This window comes from Ailuropoda melanoleuca, chromosome 18, assembly GCF_002007445.2.
Source record: "Ailuropoda melanoleuca isolate Jingjing chromosome 18, ASM200744v2, whole genome shotgun sequence".
NCBI lineage: Eukaryota > Metazoa > Chordata > Mammalia > Carnivora > Ursidae > Ailuropoda > Ailuropoda melanoleuca.
In genome coordinates, this window is record NC_048235.1 from 22,421,689 (window position 1) to 22,437,930 (window position 16,242).

General features: G+C 40.6%; 1 protein-coding gene across 1 annotated transcript in view; it reads left to right on the forward strand.

Annotated features, from left to right (window-relative positions):
* LOC100470350 (rho GTPase-activating protein 7) overlaps positions 1–16,242 on the forward strand; it is a 283,783-nt gene that overhangs the window by 19,191 nt on the left and 248,350 nt on the right. The gene's annotated exons all lie outside the window — the stretch shown is intronic.

Here is a 16,242-nt window from a genome sequence, read left to right on the forward strand (position 1 = left end):
TTTTAACTATCATATTTGCACTTTGCTTAAATTCTGTTCAAGTTCTTTGAGCTGAATCAAATTCTAGTATTTTCTGTACTAGAATGAATTAAGGAGAGGTACCATCTGTAATTGAAAAAGGGCAACCCAAGACAATTGGGTTAACTAAGAAGATAACAGCCCAGAAAGGACATCCTTGTCCTCCATGTCCCAGCATAGGACAAGGAGCAATTTACAGAGTCAGATTCCCAGAAAGATTGGAAAACCCAACTGTGGAGGAAAGTGAAATATGAAGGAGCCTTTTTATCATCAAGAAAAATCCCACAGCATACTTTTGTATTCAAAATGACACTAATGAATGTGGTCATTATCTGGGAAGACAAGGATTATGGAGAAGATGAATAATTCAGTCACCCCTCTTTGCATCCATCTTAATAATTGTCATTTGGGTTTTAGCTGTAGTCATCTTTGCTGTTTCCTGTAACTATGCTTCTTGGTTGCTGTTTTCCAAGCCATCCCATGGTGGATGCCAGGTCTTGGTGTTTATGGCATCCTACTCATCTTTCCTCACTGGAAACATTCCAGAGAACATATATTATAAACTAGAAATACATATATTCCTGGCTAATTTGTTTTTCTTGCTTCTTAATAGCTTAATGCACAGGCCTCTTCATGAGCAAAAATCTTGTGCTAAATGGTATGTTAAGATGAGTTAATAAGACTGTTTCTTTTAAAGTGAAGCCTCTTGCATACCTCTATTAATTTTCCTTTTTTTTTTTTTAATCAGTGGCATGAGTTTTTGGTTTTGGTTTTTGTTGTTGTTGTTGTTGTTTTTTGTACTTGAGAAGATGAGGAAATACTTCAGCATTTGGTTAAAATATGACCATGAAAGTTCATGAACTTTGTCTTGTAATTGTAATAATTCAAATGGCAGAAGTAAGCATCAGTTTTCATCAATGATGAATATAAACACTTAAAGAAGGGATTTCTGCACTGTGTTGGCGCCTCTGAAGAAATGATGTTCTTCCCACATCACCATAGAAGAATTTGTTTGGACATTTTCTTGGAATGCTAGTGAACTGACAACCAATCCCAGAACAATGCTGCTGTTTGTGTACAAAATGGTCATAAACAGGCTGCCCACAGAAGCAATGATTTATACTGATTGCACTTCTTTCTATAAATGTTTAATTTCTATTAGCAGTTTTTAGGGAAAGCATGATTTTGAACCTTTCACTTGATGATCCGGGATAAAGGTCAATTCCCTTTGGCCCCATTTTTTTCAGACATTTAGTATCCTGTTTCCCATTATCAAAACACACACGCACACATTTTTGAAAGAAGTAACAAATGCAATATAAACAGTAAGGAGGCATAACTATTTCCCAATAAGCAAAATCTCAAATCACAGGTCAAATGGATGATACCCAATATTTTAATGTGTTCTTTATCTGCCTCCAGTACTCCCCAGTCAACATATTTTCAAGAGGACTTGGCTCCTGAGAATGAATCATTATAGCACCGTAGCTTTTATTGGATCTTTTTTTAATGTACTTGCTCAGGACTGAAAATGCTTTTAAATACCACATATTACCTTCTGGTTATTTACATTTTATTTCCTTATTCAGTAATCATTTCCTGAATGCCTACTATGTGCCCAGCATTGTGCTAGATACTAGAGATGTGATAGGCTTCCTCATGGAGCTCACGATTAAACAGGGAGTCACACTGATAAACAACTAATCTGAACTCAAGGGAGGCAGGGAAGGACACTGAGACTAGTTCTGAGACAATTGGGAAAAGTTGGCGTGCATTAGGTGCTCTCACACATTTCTTTAATATTTAAGGACAGATGGATCTACCCTGGTGAAGGCGTAGAGAGCCAAGGGAAGAAATTTGCAGGCTAAGCAGTTAGTGAGAGCAAAGACTTGGAGGTGAGAAAGCCCATAGCACGTGTGAGGAGTAGCAGATGGTTCGGTCTAGCACGATTGCAGGGGCTTTAAACTCAGCGCAGAGGCCAATGAGAGTCAGATTCAAAAGTGGCTCCTACACCATGACGAGGAAGATGAGAGAACTCTAGCAAAGGACGTCAGAGAGCAGGGTGATCATACCTGCATCTTGGAAAAGTTTCTTCTGAACGGGAGTGGGGGAACACTCTGGAATGACTCTAAGGAGAGGCACTATTTTGAGGGTTTTCATAGCAACCCAGGCACAAAGCAGAACACCAAGGCCTCCATGGCAGGAATGCTGAGGAGGAGGCATGGGTAGTTTAAAGGATATTAAGGAATTATAATCTGTATAATAAAACAATATATTGGTTGTAAACAGGAGAGAGGAAGCAAGACCTCATAATGAGTGAGCAACTCATTGATAACACCAGGACAGGGAATATCTTTGACATCCTCATTCCCTTCTTCTGAAAACAACCTCTAATATTCACCTAGGGATCCCTCCATAATACCCAGTTTATGTGGAAAGGCAAGGCTACCCCCAAGACTACAGCATGTGATCCAGATCGGAGCCAGTGCTGTGACCCATGGCCGAAGTGACGTGGGAGCGTGTGCGAATGTGTGTGTCTGTGTGGCTGATGGTTGGGGGGAAAAGCTAGGTGCACATGCTCTAAGCTAGTCCAGTTAGGGCTTGAATATGAGGAATTTTGTGGGCCCGATGGAAAACAGGCTTTCTCCTCTACATTGGAATTGGAGTCTTAAGAATACGTGAATAGGGCTACTGTAGCCATCTTGCCACCCCCCCCCCAAGGAGAGACTAAGAATGTAAGCACTCTTCAGAAGCAGAGCTTAGGGAGGAGCAAAAACAAGCAGGTTTTGGTAACATTGTGTGAGCCCTGCTTTCTGCCACACCTGCAGCCAGCCCTACAACTGGACTTTTCAGTTATGCACATCAATATGCTTAAGACATATGTAGGAGAGGGTCCTAGTGAATGCAAAAGTCAAGGGCAGTGGCTAGGAGGCAGTTTAAACATGTGTCTGGAGCTCTGAGGAGAAATCTGCCATGGAGTGTTATCTGCAGATATGTGATTTTAAACATGAAATGATCATCCAATGACATGAGAAGAGACAGAAAACCCTGGGAAACACCAACATTCAGTCATTTAGTCACTCAACAAATGCTTATCGAGCGCCTTCTCTGTAACATATGGCACCAATGAACAAAAGTGATTAGAACTTTTAGAACTCATAGGATATTGAGGGGAAAGAAAACAACCAAAAAAGCATATTAGTATTTGAAATAATGATACGTTCAAGGAAAAGAAAGTAGGAGGAAGAAGTAGAATGTGGCTGTTCAGACAGTGATCAGGGTGGACCTCACTAAGAAGTTTGACAGTTTTTTAAGTAAAGATTAGAAGCAAGTGAGAAAGCAGATCACATACATAGGCTAGGAAAAGCACAGCAGATGCAGGAGCAGCAAGCCCCGAAGGCTCAAGGCAGGCGCCTGCCTGCTGTGCTGGGAAATTCATCAAGGGCGCAGTGAGCTAGAGCCCAGTGAGCAAGGAAGAGGGACCAGGGCCTCGACAGCCTAGCGAGCCATAGCAACAACTTTCACTTCTATTCTGAGTGAGGTGAGAAGCCTTGGGAGGATTCTCAGGAGAGACATTTCATGATCTGGCTTAGGCTTCAAGTGGGCCACTCTGGCTGCTGCCAGAATAGCCTTTCAGGGCAAGGGGGAATCAGAGAGGCCCCCAGAAGGCAGGTCTGACTGTCCTGGCAGATAGGCTGAGCCAAGGGGGTAGCAGTGGTGTTGGTAAAACCTGGCATAGTATATATATAGATATTTTTTTTTTAAGGGAGAACAAACAGAAATTCTGATATAGTGAATGTCGTCTGTAAGAGAAAGAAGTCCAGAATGACTTCTGGGTTTCTGCCTGAGCTACTGGAGGCATGAGAGCAGTCTTCAGAGGAAAGTGAATTGACGTATCTGTGGAAGTTCTGTCAAGTGTACAGAGGAACACAGGTTTGAGAAAGAAGGCCTGCTTGAACACTTTTAAGTGCTACAGAAAAGCCAAGGAAATTAGATAAGGACTGAAAGCTGCCTCTTTGACCACAACAGAAAAAACAGGTCTTTGGTGACTTTGTTGAGAACAATTGTCATCCTTTTTTTCTTTTTTCTTTCTTTCTTCCTTTCTTTCACCCTTCCTTTCTTTTTCCTTTCCTTTCCTTTCCTTTCCTTTCCTTTCCTTTCCTTTCCTTTCCTTTCCTTTCCTTTCCTTTCCTTTCCATTCTTTTTGCCAAAGTCTGTGCCAAGACTATGAAAGGAGATATATCAATAGATTGAATAGAAAGAGTGAACCTGTCCAAGGCTCAATCAAATTCAACACATCTACTTTATGCACAGTGTGCTGGGAGACGGGAAGAGGTCAAAGGTTGAAGACACAATACCTGTTCTGTAGGCACTTGGGAACATGGATAAGGCAGTCATACACAGCCTACCCTGCATGCCCCACTTGTCTAAGCATCAGCAGAGAACGGCTGAGCAGGAGGAGCACTGCTGATACCAGTACCACTTCTCTTTTACTCAGGAAAAATCCTGCACTGTCCTTACCATTTGGGAGGGCTGTTTAGCATAAAAACTCAGAGCCTATATGTCCATTCCAGATCACCAAGGTTCACCTCCCAGCACTGCCTACCCAATACATAAATAGGAGCAGCTTGAATGGAATGTGTCTTCTGATAGAACACTGGCATTTTGTAAGAATTTTTTCCACATTAAAACCGGTCTTGCATTTTCAGGTGGGTAACAACCCACTGTCTCAATCTCAAGTCCTCCGTGATCAGCCTACAGTGAATAACAAGTAACCTTATTGTGTCATCACATGAAGTGCAAAGGCAACACTTCAATTGACTAAAAAAAATGCCTTTACTGTGAAGGAGAAGGTGCCAAGTCTCTGTGGAAAGAAAGAGGGGGAAGAAAGAGAGAGACACTGCGTGACTTTGGGTTTGGCGTAATGGAAAATATACTGCCCAAGGAGATAGAAGACGTGGTGTTTAAGGGCACTTATCACTGTGGGACATTAATCTCTCAGCTCAGAAGTGGGGATCAAAACCTTATCCATTTGAAAATTCCGTATCATTTCTTCCAACAAAACAGCTCTAATCTTTCCCACTCTTGAGTTCTATCTTACTGGAATCAGGTCAGCTGTTTGGAACACAGTGGTCACTTGAAGCCGGGGTCAAATATCTGGTCCTTGACTAGATTCACTAGCTTTACACACAGAAAACAGCCTGAACGCCATCAACACTTACTCAAACCCCACACAATGATTGATCATAACTGGGGCTAGAAGAGAATGCGTGTTTTTTTCTGCGGAGTTGCTCTCTAAATGGAAAACTTTCCCGAGGTTCTTGTTCCTATAATACCACATCATCTTCATCTGCAAATTTAACTCCAAGAATCTCTTGCAACTCTCTCCTCTTCTGCCTTCTTCACAATGGTGCTGGCAGATAGGTCAAGCCTACTGAACTCAGCCTCAAGTAGCCCAACTCAGATGCAGAAAAATATAAAAGAGATGAATAGACCACAGAGTGTGATTTCCATAAACTATGTCACTAAATTTTACGGAGAACCTGTAGGATTAGAGTAAGGAAAGATTCAGTATGCTAGTCTGTATTAAAAAAAACAAAAAACAAAAAACAAAAAAAAAACACCTTTTTTTTTTTTTAAAAGATTCATTTATTTATTTATTTATTTGACACAGAGACAGCCAGTGAGAGAGAGACAGCAGGGGGATTGGGAGAGGAAGAAGCAGGCTCCCAGCAAAGGAGCCTGATGTGGGGCTCGATCCCAGAATGCCGGGATCATGAGCCAAAGGCAGACGCTTAATGACTGAGCCACCCAGGCGCCCCCAAAAAAACCCTTTTAAAAACAAACTAGCACCATTTCATTTTGTTGCTGTAATAAAGAAACAGTGCTGCACAAAGAAATAATTCAGGAAAAGATCTTTGGAAGGTGCAGGCTGCTTTTTGTTTTCCTTCCATCGAGCCCCCGGTGAGGAGGGGAGGATAGAGATGTGTGAGCTCGTGTGCACTGCTTCCCAGAACAGGATGCTGAGTGTGTCACAGGATCTTTGAGGACAGTGTGGGATCATGACCAGCAGTTCTCTGTGCCATACTTCCTAGCAGGTCAAGGTCTGGACTGGCTGAGTAAGGAGCATCCACATCCTGAGTCGCAAACACTGCAGGTCGCCTTTCTTTATGTAAGCCTGATCAGATCTAACTTTGCCAGGAGACAGGATCATGGATGTTATGAAGGGGGAGGGACGCATAGCAGGTGGTTCAAGTGACCAGGACTAAAGTTGAACCCCAAATTAGAAGAGGGTGAGGGATTTTGAAACAGAGAATGAGAGAACAAGGCAGAAGCACAGAATCAAAAGAGAAATAAACTGAATTGTATCCTATTTCTCTTCTAGTTTTCAGCATTCTACAAGACAGTAACATAGCCTCAAGGGGAAAATAGAGAGGAAAGTGGAAAGAGGCAAAGTTAGTGGTTGGGAGAGTGAGCAGGCAGGAATGGGGGTTGGAGAGAAAGTGTTCCCTGTGCATACAAGAAAGGAAGGAAGGAAGTGATACAATGCAGGGAGAATGCAAGAGAGTCTCAGCAATTTCAGAGATGGCTGTGCAGTAGGGCCACATGAATGGAGAGTGACTGATTGGAGCTCCCCTGGGATGAGCTGTAGCCAGATGACCTCCCATCAGAAAGGAAACAGAGACATTGGTCTGGAAGGGACACGGCCATGATATGATCTTCCCCATGTCCAAGGATGGGTGGGTGTACAGCCCTGCCTGCATCTTGAGAGAGCACTTGAAATGATAGAAATGGAGATAGGACCAAGTCAGGGGAAGTTCATGGACCAAAATTCACATCCTCTCTAGCTGAGCAAATTTCCTTTTTTTTTTTTCCCCTCTTCCTGTTTGAACTTGGGAGGAATAGCACTAGAGCATAAGTCAAGGCCTCTGGGTTCTATGGCCAACTCTTCAGTTAATTAAGGGTGGGACTCTGTCTCTGGGTGTCAGTTTACTCACCCTTAAAATGAGCATGTTGGAACACCGCTCAGGGTTTTAACAGTAGAAACTCCCTATTTTCATACCTCCCACCAGCCCACAAAGAACCTTGCACAGACCACAGTTTCCATGAGGCCAAGGCCATGTCTATCTTGATCATTACCATGTCACCACAGTTGGAACAGGGTCTGGCGCATCATGGTAGATGCTCAATGATGTGTGCGAGACGAACGAAAGCAGACGACCATGCATGATGCAGATCAGAGTGGTCCTGGCGGAAGCATTGTGGCAGCCGACTACCTCATCTGCCCTCTTTCACCCCTGCGGTCCCCATGGGAACACTAGGACCGTAGGATACCCAGTTTGAACACCATTGGCTTCCCTTCTACCAATCATAATTACTTGGTTTCTGTGTAGCACACAATGAGTCGAAGTGTAGAAATTCATCTGGTTTGGCCTAAATTCACCTGACTAAAGGATCACTTTTCCCACTTCACACTCTACTTCAGAGTCTTGGTCTTTAAACCTTCTTACTATACATTTCCCCCCTCCCTTTGCAGAAGATGAAAGCATTTTTCCAGACAGGCCTGCTGTGAGTGACTTCATGGAAATGAATATCTTGCGTCCCTAATGTGCCTCTCACACGGGGAACTCCTCGTATTTATTTATTTTTAAGAATAGGGCTGGGAGGTTGACGTTTCCATTAGCAGTTGAGTGATTTTTTTTTTTTTAAATAAAAACCCTACTCCACTGTGAGACATGCCTCACATTCCGGTCTCCCCACTTCAGGCAGTTATGTGCTACTAAATATGTGGTGGAAATGACACATGTCTGGAAACCCAGAAGCAGCACCGTCTCACAAGTGCTTGCTCGGTGGTGTACAATGAAGGTGTTGTAAGTGGTTAATTGAGGAAGGCAGACTCAATGTCTCTCTAAAGAGAAATGCGTGGCACCTTAGGCATCTGGCATCTGTCCCTCCGATACATTCAAAGGTGTCTTATGTTTGCGGGCCAGTCACACCTACAGTGGGATAAAGGCACCGAATCATCTGACCTTCCAGAGGATTCTAGAAATGTCATAGTATCTTGAGGTGAGCTGAGGCCAGTAATCCCACCTACAGGGAAGGATAACACACCACTTAAGGGGATGGATAACACACCACTTAAGGGGATGGATCAGTTCCTCATGCATAACCTTGGATACTAGCTAGCCATGTGGTCACGTGACTGAGTACATGCTATAGCCGAGCATGTGTCCATTCCAAAGGACAGAGGTAATCTGTTTAACTCAGAGTATTTTTCTCTCAATTTATGTCAATGAAGGTATCCCTACAGGTAAAGGCTAGTAATAGGATAGACGTTGTGAAATGGAAATTAAAAACGGAATTGGATGGCTAAGGATGATAGTAATGGAATACAGATTGGATTAAATGTAGATTAAGTATCAGAACAGGAAGGCATTTGTCCCAGTTAAAGAAAGTGTTGAAAGTCTTTGAGCACAGATTTACCACGCAATCTCAAACATACCAAGAGTTTAATCCTTGGCAAAATATGAGGTTCATTAAACAGGAGGGGAAATTTTGCAAGTACCTTGAGACAACAGAGTTTCTTAGACAACAGTTCATTCTGACTGTTTTGAATTAGAGATATGAGACAATTTTCCTTAAAATATACATGTTTCTATGTATACAGGTGTTGACTTTTGATCCATCTTTGAAAGGTTTGGAAAGAAGTTCTAGCACGTGATAGATTTATAAATCACCTATCCCTATTCCAATAAGGGCATCCATGTGAGCATAGAGATTTATGGGCCAGTACTCGGGGCCACAAAGCAAAAGGGGCGCTAGGAATGGCATTACCCAGAGGCCAGGAAACTTAAAAATAATCCATGACTGTGAGGAGGAACACACTGGGAGAGCAAATCTGAGTAGAAAGTGGATGGGCTGCTGCTCTATGCAGAGTTCAGTGTGGCGTCTGAGATTATGGACCAGATACCACCCTAGTAGTTGTTCTCTGGCTTCCCTTGCTCTCCTGCCTCTTCTCAAAAGCTGGAATTAAGCACTGTATTATCCAGGATCTGGAAGGAGAAGCCCCAGGGAAAAAAATAAAAAAGAAGAAGAAGAGATGAAAGCATACATGTTTGCAAAATACACACCTGTGCATATGTTCACACTCAGACACACACACACTCACACACACACACCCCTCCTCCTCCCTGCTGGCACTCAAGTCATAAGTGACAAAGAGACCACTGTAGAAATTCCTTTCAAATTTCAGAGAACTTCTTAAGAGTACAGAAGGCGTTAAGAGAGCACGTACCTTTGTACCTGGTTTCCTTTAGCCAAGTAAAGCAAATGCCAGGCCAGCACACATCTTTGTTCTTGATCCTTCGAGTTATCATTTTGCTGCCAAATGTAAAGAGATCCAAATGAAATCTAATTTTGCAATCACCAAACACTAAGAAATATTTGAGTGTGCTCGGTGAGGTTAGATTTGATTGGTTCTGCCATCCTCCTGGGAAATGAAGTTGTAGGATTCTTTTGCATGACACTGGGGGTTTTTGTCTGTTTATTTTTTCATTTTGATTTTTTGGGGAGAGCATGTGAAAATAATTTGACCAATGAGTTTAGTTCTATGTGATAGTAAAACAGTTTACAATAATTTATTCTTTGCCTTTTCCATGCCCTTTGTGTAATGAAAGAGCAGTGACTTGGAATAATAACTAGGTTCAATTTCAGTTCTGTCACCAGGTTTATGACCTTGGACTAATGTCGTATCTGAGTTTCAATGCTGGTAATTCATAAAATAGGGATAATTGAACATAGTTCTCATGGTTACCATGAAGTTTAAAAGAAAGAGTAAATATAAACATGTAGCATCCATTTATTCAATGATCTCTGTTAAGTCTCTGCAGCATGCTTGCTCTGGGGCTACAGAGTAGAACCAGACACAAAGCAAAGACTTCACTCAGGGAGCAAATATTCAAGTGAGAAATAGGAAACAAACTGCAAAGAAATCCCATGTGAAATACTTCCTGGTTAGTTCCATGGACTCTCGTTTGTAGATATTAAGAGAATTAGGATTTTGCAAGTAGTTGTGTGATTGTATGATTAATGTTTATGTCCCCCACTAAAGTGTAGGCTCCATGATGGTAGAGACCAACTATTATATGTCCATACCATGCACAGAGGGGGCACATATGCACAATTACAGAATAATGAATAAATGCACTGTGATAGAGAAATAAACAGAAAGATATAATTGAGAAAGCAAAGATATGAGGGAGTAAATCTTCTGCTAGGATAGTCTAGAAAGCCCTCTCTAGGAATCTGGAACATTTAAATTATGAGAAGAAGCCAGCCATGTGGAGGAAAAGAGCCAGGAAAGGAGAATTCTAGACAGGAAATATCCAGGGCAAAGGCCCTGAGACAGGAAAGAGTGTGGAATGCTTAAGGAACAGGAAGGGGCTAATGTGGCTGATGTGCAAAGAGCAGCTAGATCACACAGGACCTGGCAGACTATGCTAAGTGTGAGTTTTATTCTAAACATAATGTAAGTTCCCTTTCCTTCTTCCACGCCTCCCTTTGTTTATAGTTTTGTTTTGGTAACAAGACTAACATACATTTAAAAATTAGACAAAAATACTGGATAGTGGATAATTAATCATGGATTATGAGAAATAGATGCCCATGTTCAGAAGTGGAAGGGATGTGAGTTAATGCATCCAGGAAAAGTTAACCTACACCAGAATTGACCTCTAATTTCAGGCTTATCCTTGAGATTATTACATTATCAGACACTCGGCTCCCCACTTTACAAAGTATCCAGAAATTTAACTGCACCAAAACAAAGTGTTCTAATTTCATACTTGGTTGCATCCACTTTGGAGGATGTCAAGGACATTTTCCCAAGCCAGATATTACAATGCCCCAAAACACAGGCTCTTTCTCCAGTGTTATTGGTTGCCTGACAGAAGGTCAGTTAGGCTTCATTGCTTAGCCTTCATGTCCTCTAGGATCATCAAGTTCACCTTCCCTGCAGATTTTATCTGCAGTGTATCCCCATAGACTAAGTACATGCTAATTCATCTCTGCATTGTAAGCAAATTTAACTTAAGCCATTTCTTAGTACTTTCCTCCTTGGGGGCAGGAAACTGGAAAGTTCTGCTGATTTTTCAAAATGTTAGTGGTTGGCATCTATTGTGTCCAGTGGCTTGATGGCTCTGAGCTTAGATTTATTTCTCTGATTTTAGAACATTCTCTGTTCCTCTTTCTTCTTCCTTGACTATTGGAAACTATCTTAGGTCAACCTCTCAATCAAATCATTACCTGGCCCAGTGCCCAACGTCTAATGCCATGACTTCCTTATAGAAGATTACTGATAAATGTGATTGGTGAGGAGAATTTGGGCAGCACCGGTGTTGTCAGTCCTTGGAGTTCTGCCTTGAACAAGAAGCCTGTGTCTATTCCTTCCTACCCCACCAGAAGGGACATTTAATTTTGGTACAGGAAGCTTGCCAAAAAAGTTCTTAGATACTTTGTCTGAAACCTTCTTTGTAATATGCAAAATGATAACATGTTAAGGAGACTTTATATATATATATATACACACCACCTTTAAAAGGATACCTGTAATGTGTATTAAATTCCATGGAAAATACTTGTGTTGTAAAGAAAGAAAAGGAATATAATATTGCATGCAGCATGAGCCCCACCCTGTAAAACAGCATACAAAGAAGGAAACAAACCAAACTGTGGATGATGTCTGAATCTGGGCAGTGAGATTATGGTTGACCAATGACCAATGACCAATTATTATTTTTTCATGGTTTTTGACCTTTAATAATTTTTAAGTTGTGGATTATTTGCATAATCAGAAAAATTCGACTGTAAGAGAAAAGCAATCACACTGTGCAACCAGAATGCATAGAATAAGTGTCGTTCTCCTGATTCTATGTGGTCTTCAACCTGGAACACATTAGAATTACCTGGGGAAAAATAAATTAAATAAATAAAAGGGGAGGAAAATACTTTTTCAGGTGATGGATACGTTTATAGCCTTGACTGGGGTGGCAGTTTTATGGTGTATACTTATCTCTAAACTCCTCAAGTGGTAGATCTTAAATATGGACAGCTTTTTGTATTTCAGTCAGATCTCAAAAAGTGAGATTCAAAAAAAAAAAAAATTAACGGGAGAACTTTTAACACTCCCAGTTCCCAAGCTGAGCCTTTTACCAAATAAATCAAAAGCAGAAACCCAGGCATCCATATTTTTAAGTTCCCAGGTGATTTCAGTGTGCAGCCAAGGTTAAGAACCACTGCTAGACTAATTGGATAGCTTTGTGGTTTGCAACTCTGGCTGCAATTAGAATCTCCTAGGGCGTTTTTATAAGACCAATGTATGGTCCCTAACCCCAGGTTCTGATTTTAATTGGCTTATAGTAGGGCCCTGGCACCAGTATGTTCTAAATTTTTCCAGGTGATTCTGATGTATAGACAGAGTTGCACACCACTGTCAGGTAAACTAACATGAGTTGAATATTCACTCTGGGCAGGGCTCTGAGCTGAGTGTTTTATGTGCCTTGAATTCTCAGAATAATCCAAGAAGGGGTAGTATTATCCTCGTCTCACAGAAGAGGAAACTAGGACTCAGAAACATGAAATAAATCGCGCTAGGCATCCTACCTCTTTAAAAAAAAAAGATTTCATTTATTTATTTGAGAGAGAGAGAGAGCGAGAGCTCGAGCAGCAGGAGTAGCAGAGGGAGACAGAGAAGCAGGGAGCCTGACTCAGGCTTGCAGGGCTCAATATGACCTGAGCCAAAGGCAGACACTTAACCCACTGAGCTACCTAGGTGCCCACCCCCACCTCTTTTGAATCCAGGTTGTCTGTCTCATGTGGGGATAGGCAAAGAAAGCGTTCTCCCCAGTTTTTGGAGAAATGGGGAAACTGGGAAGAATGCTTTCCCTAATGGAGACTTTGGCATACTCACTTTTTAAATTTTTAATTGTTGATGCAGTAGCTCTTCATATCAATTCATTCAATTAACAGTTGTCCCATTCAATTTCCATGTAGATTTCTGTCAAGTATAAATGCATCTGCAATTTTTGGGACATTCTGTTTATTCATTGCTTAACAACCTACATGGCATTAGTTAAAGTTCAAGTGTGTTCTGGTGCATACTGTAATGCTTTAGAACTTCGAACTTGTTCAAATTTATAATAGTGTCTCATTGTTTAACTTTATGACACTGTCCACTTTCTGAAATCATGGCATGGTTGGTATTTTTATTCTATTTTGTATCATTTATTTGGTAATAAATAGTTAAGTATATTTTGAGACTTCCTTAAAGAAGTTTGCAAAACTCCTTAGATAATTGAAGACACTCTTGGATGTCACAAAACCAGCTTTAGGATTGCTGTTCCAGACAGATTTCAATATCACTGGATTTGCTGAGATCTCCTCTCTGATGCTTCATTTAGACTGAGTTGAGTTTTGCTGAAATGGCTGAAAGTACACTTCACCCCTTCAGATAGTCGAGATTCCCACTGACCTCAAGCAGAACTGCAGGTGCACATTGCCGGCAGAACTGGGCCCTTTTCTCTATTAATCTGAGTCCCAGGCCTTTGAAGTAAAACTCATTTGCCCAGATTTGTGTAGCATTACCTGAGCGTAACATTACCCAATAAAGCTAAATTGATGGGTTGAGGATACAAAATAAGCCATTTCAATTACCAGGAATTCCAGATCAGCTTATGGGGCAGGTTTTGTGAGACCACAGAGAGGCCAGAGAACAAATACTGTTTAAAAAGATCATTTGTAACTGTTTTGCTTTTGCATGATAAAATAAGCATTACCTTTCAAATAATATTGCAACCAAATACAGTCCACAAACTTGCAGTGGAACATAGTCTCAAACTGAATAACTTTGGCAGTGAGCATATACAAAAAGAAAAAAAAAAGAGAAGTTGAATAAGAAAAAAGAAATGGCCATCTTCTCTGCGGGGATTCAGATAAAAGGGAAATCTTTTAGCATTTTTATTTGGCTCCTTCCTTAGCAGGAAGTTTATGTTGTACTATAATGGATAAAATGGAAAAATATTTTAATGTTTATTCTTTAATAAAAAGGGAAAAAAGAACTCTTATGACATCTCTTTCATCTACTGTAGATCAGGAGAAAACATAGGAGGCAAATTAGTGATAGTCGATGCTGCTAAGCAAACAAATAAGAAAAAATACTTACCGGAGAAATCATGGGCTTTTGGACTAAATGCAAACCAAAGGTCATCCCTCATCCTTCTACCAAGAAAGCACTTACACTTTGAAGTCTCAGTAATCTGGAGGAAACAAAACTGATATTTTGAGATGGAAATCTGATTAGAGCTTTAACGAAGTTCTTGAGGTCATTTTATTATTTATAAATCAAAACACCTATGTACATGTACTTCTATATATGTGTAGATTTTATATGTGGGAAAGAGACCTGTTCTGACATCACCAGTTTCAGTGAACTAGTGAGTTAGATTCTTCTGACTTAGAGCTCTCAGTTCCAGAAAAACGTAAGGTGGATCGAAGAATGTTTGTTACAAAAGCAACATGCTATAGTAAGATTAGCCTTTAAAGATTTACCTGGGGATTTCCAGAAAATTCTTATCTCTTTCAAGATAATGCCTAATGTATGAGAATATATATGCAGGTACTTTAATAAAATGTGTATCCTAAGTGGAATTTATATTTTTTGTATTATCCAGTGGCCTTCTAATTTCTTCCAAGCATTTTTACGTCTTCAGACAATTGCAAAATTTCTAGTATGTTGTTAATCCAGGATATTTACTCACAGGGCATTGAAAAAAATAAGTGTTTGTCATTCATCCCAATTTTCGTAAAAGTTCAACTTATCTGTCACAAAAAAATCTCAACTATTGTAATTCTCAAGAAAGAAAATTCTGAAAAATTATGAGTTGACTCATAAAAAGAGAATCAACATGTCTTCTTGTAACTTTATTCAGAATTTCACAATCCTTGCTAAACCCTAAAGGAAAGGCCAAACACAATAAAATGGCAGAAAACCCCTAAGAATGTGCCAGAGTTCACAGAACAATTGCCCCAGGCTTAACTTCATTGACCTTTAATCTCTTTGGGGCATCGGTAATTTTTCTATAAGGCATCTTAGAACGTGACCACGCTCAAGCCTTGCATAGTTCCCCTGCAAGCTAGAGTTGTAACAGCAAACATCCAACATGACTTTTGGTGCTGAAGAGTTGGGGTAAATTTGCTGAATAAGAAATATATCAGTTTTCTCTGGGATGGCGTATTTGAAATACGTAGGTGTCAGTGAGTTAGGATGTAACCTCTGACTCAGGGAAGAACTTTTCTGAGGCTTCTCTGACTTATGCTTACGAAGTGCTTTGACCCAGGAGACTTTCTAGAACTAAAACTAGCATCTTAAAAGTGAAATATGGCCTAGGAGTGAAAAAAAAAGTGCACTGGTCAGGAAGTCAGAATTCCCATTATTAACATACCACTTATTAGCCATGTGACCTTCAGAAATAAAGTTTGGAAATCATTTGTTAAGGTCCTGTACTAAAGGTCAGGACTAGGTGCATCTAGAGCCAGTTTCTAACTTCAAGAAGCTCATAATTTAATAGAGAATATAAATTAACACAAATTATGATATACTTTGAGAAATGGTATGCAAGAATTTGGAAAAATTCGGAAGAGACAGAGAGAAATGGACAGTCGATTTTGTTTTGGGGGGTGCAGGCAGAAGCATCTGGAGAGGTTTCAGTCAGGACCTTGAAAAGTAATCGCCAAGTAATCTGGTATGATGAAATACACAGTGCAGGAAAAGGACAATTGAGATAAAATGTAAATTAAGACAGATTGTGAAAAGCTTTGAATACCTTTCTAAAAGATATTAGTCAGCCATCAGAAAGGATGATTACCCAACATTTGCATCAACACGGATTGAACTGGAGGGGATTATGCTAAGTGAAGTAAATTATGCAGAGAAACACAATTATCATATGGTTTCATTCATTTGTGGAACATAAGGAATAGCAGGGAGATCATTAGGAGAAGGAAGGGAAAAATGAAGGTGGGGGAAATAGGGGGAGATGAACCATGAAAGACTATGGACTCTGGGAAACAAACCAAGGGTTTCAGAGGGGAGGGGAGTGGGGGGATGGGCTAGCCCAGTGATAGGTATTAAGGAGGGCACGTATTGCATGGAGCACTGGGTGTTATACA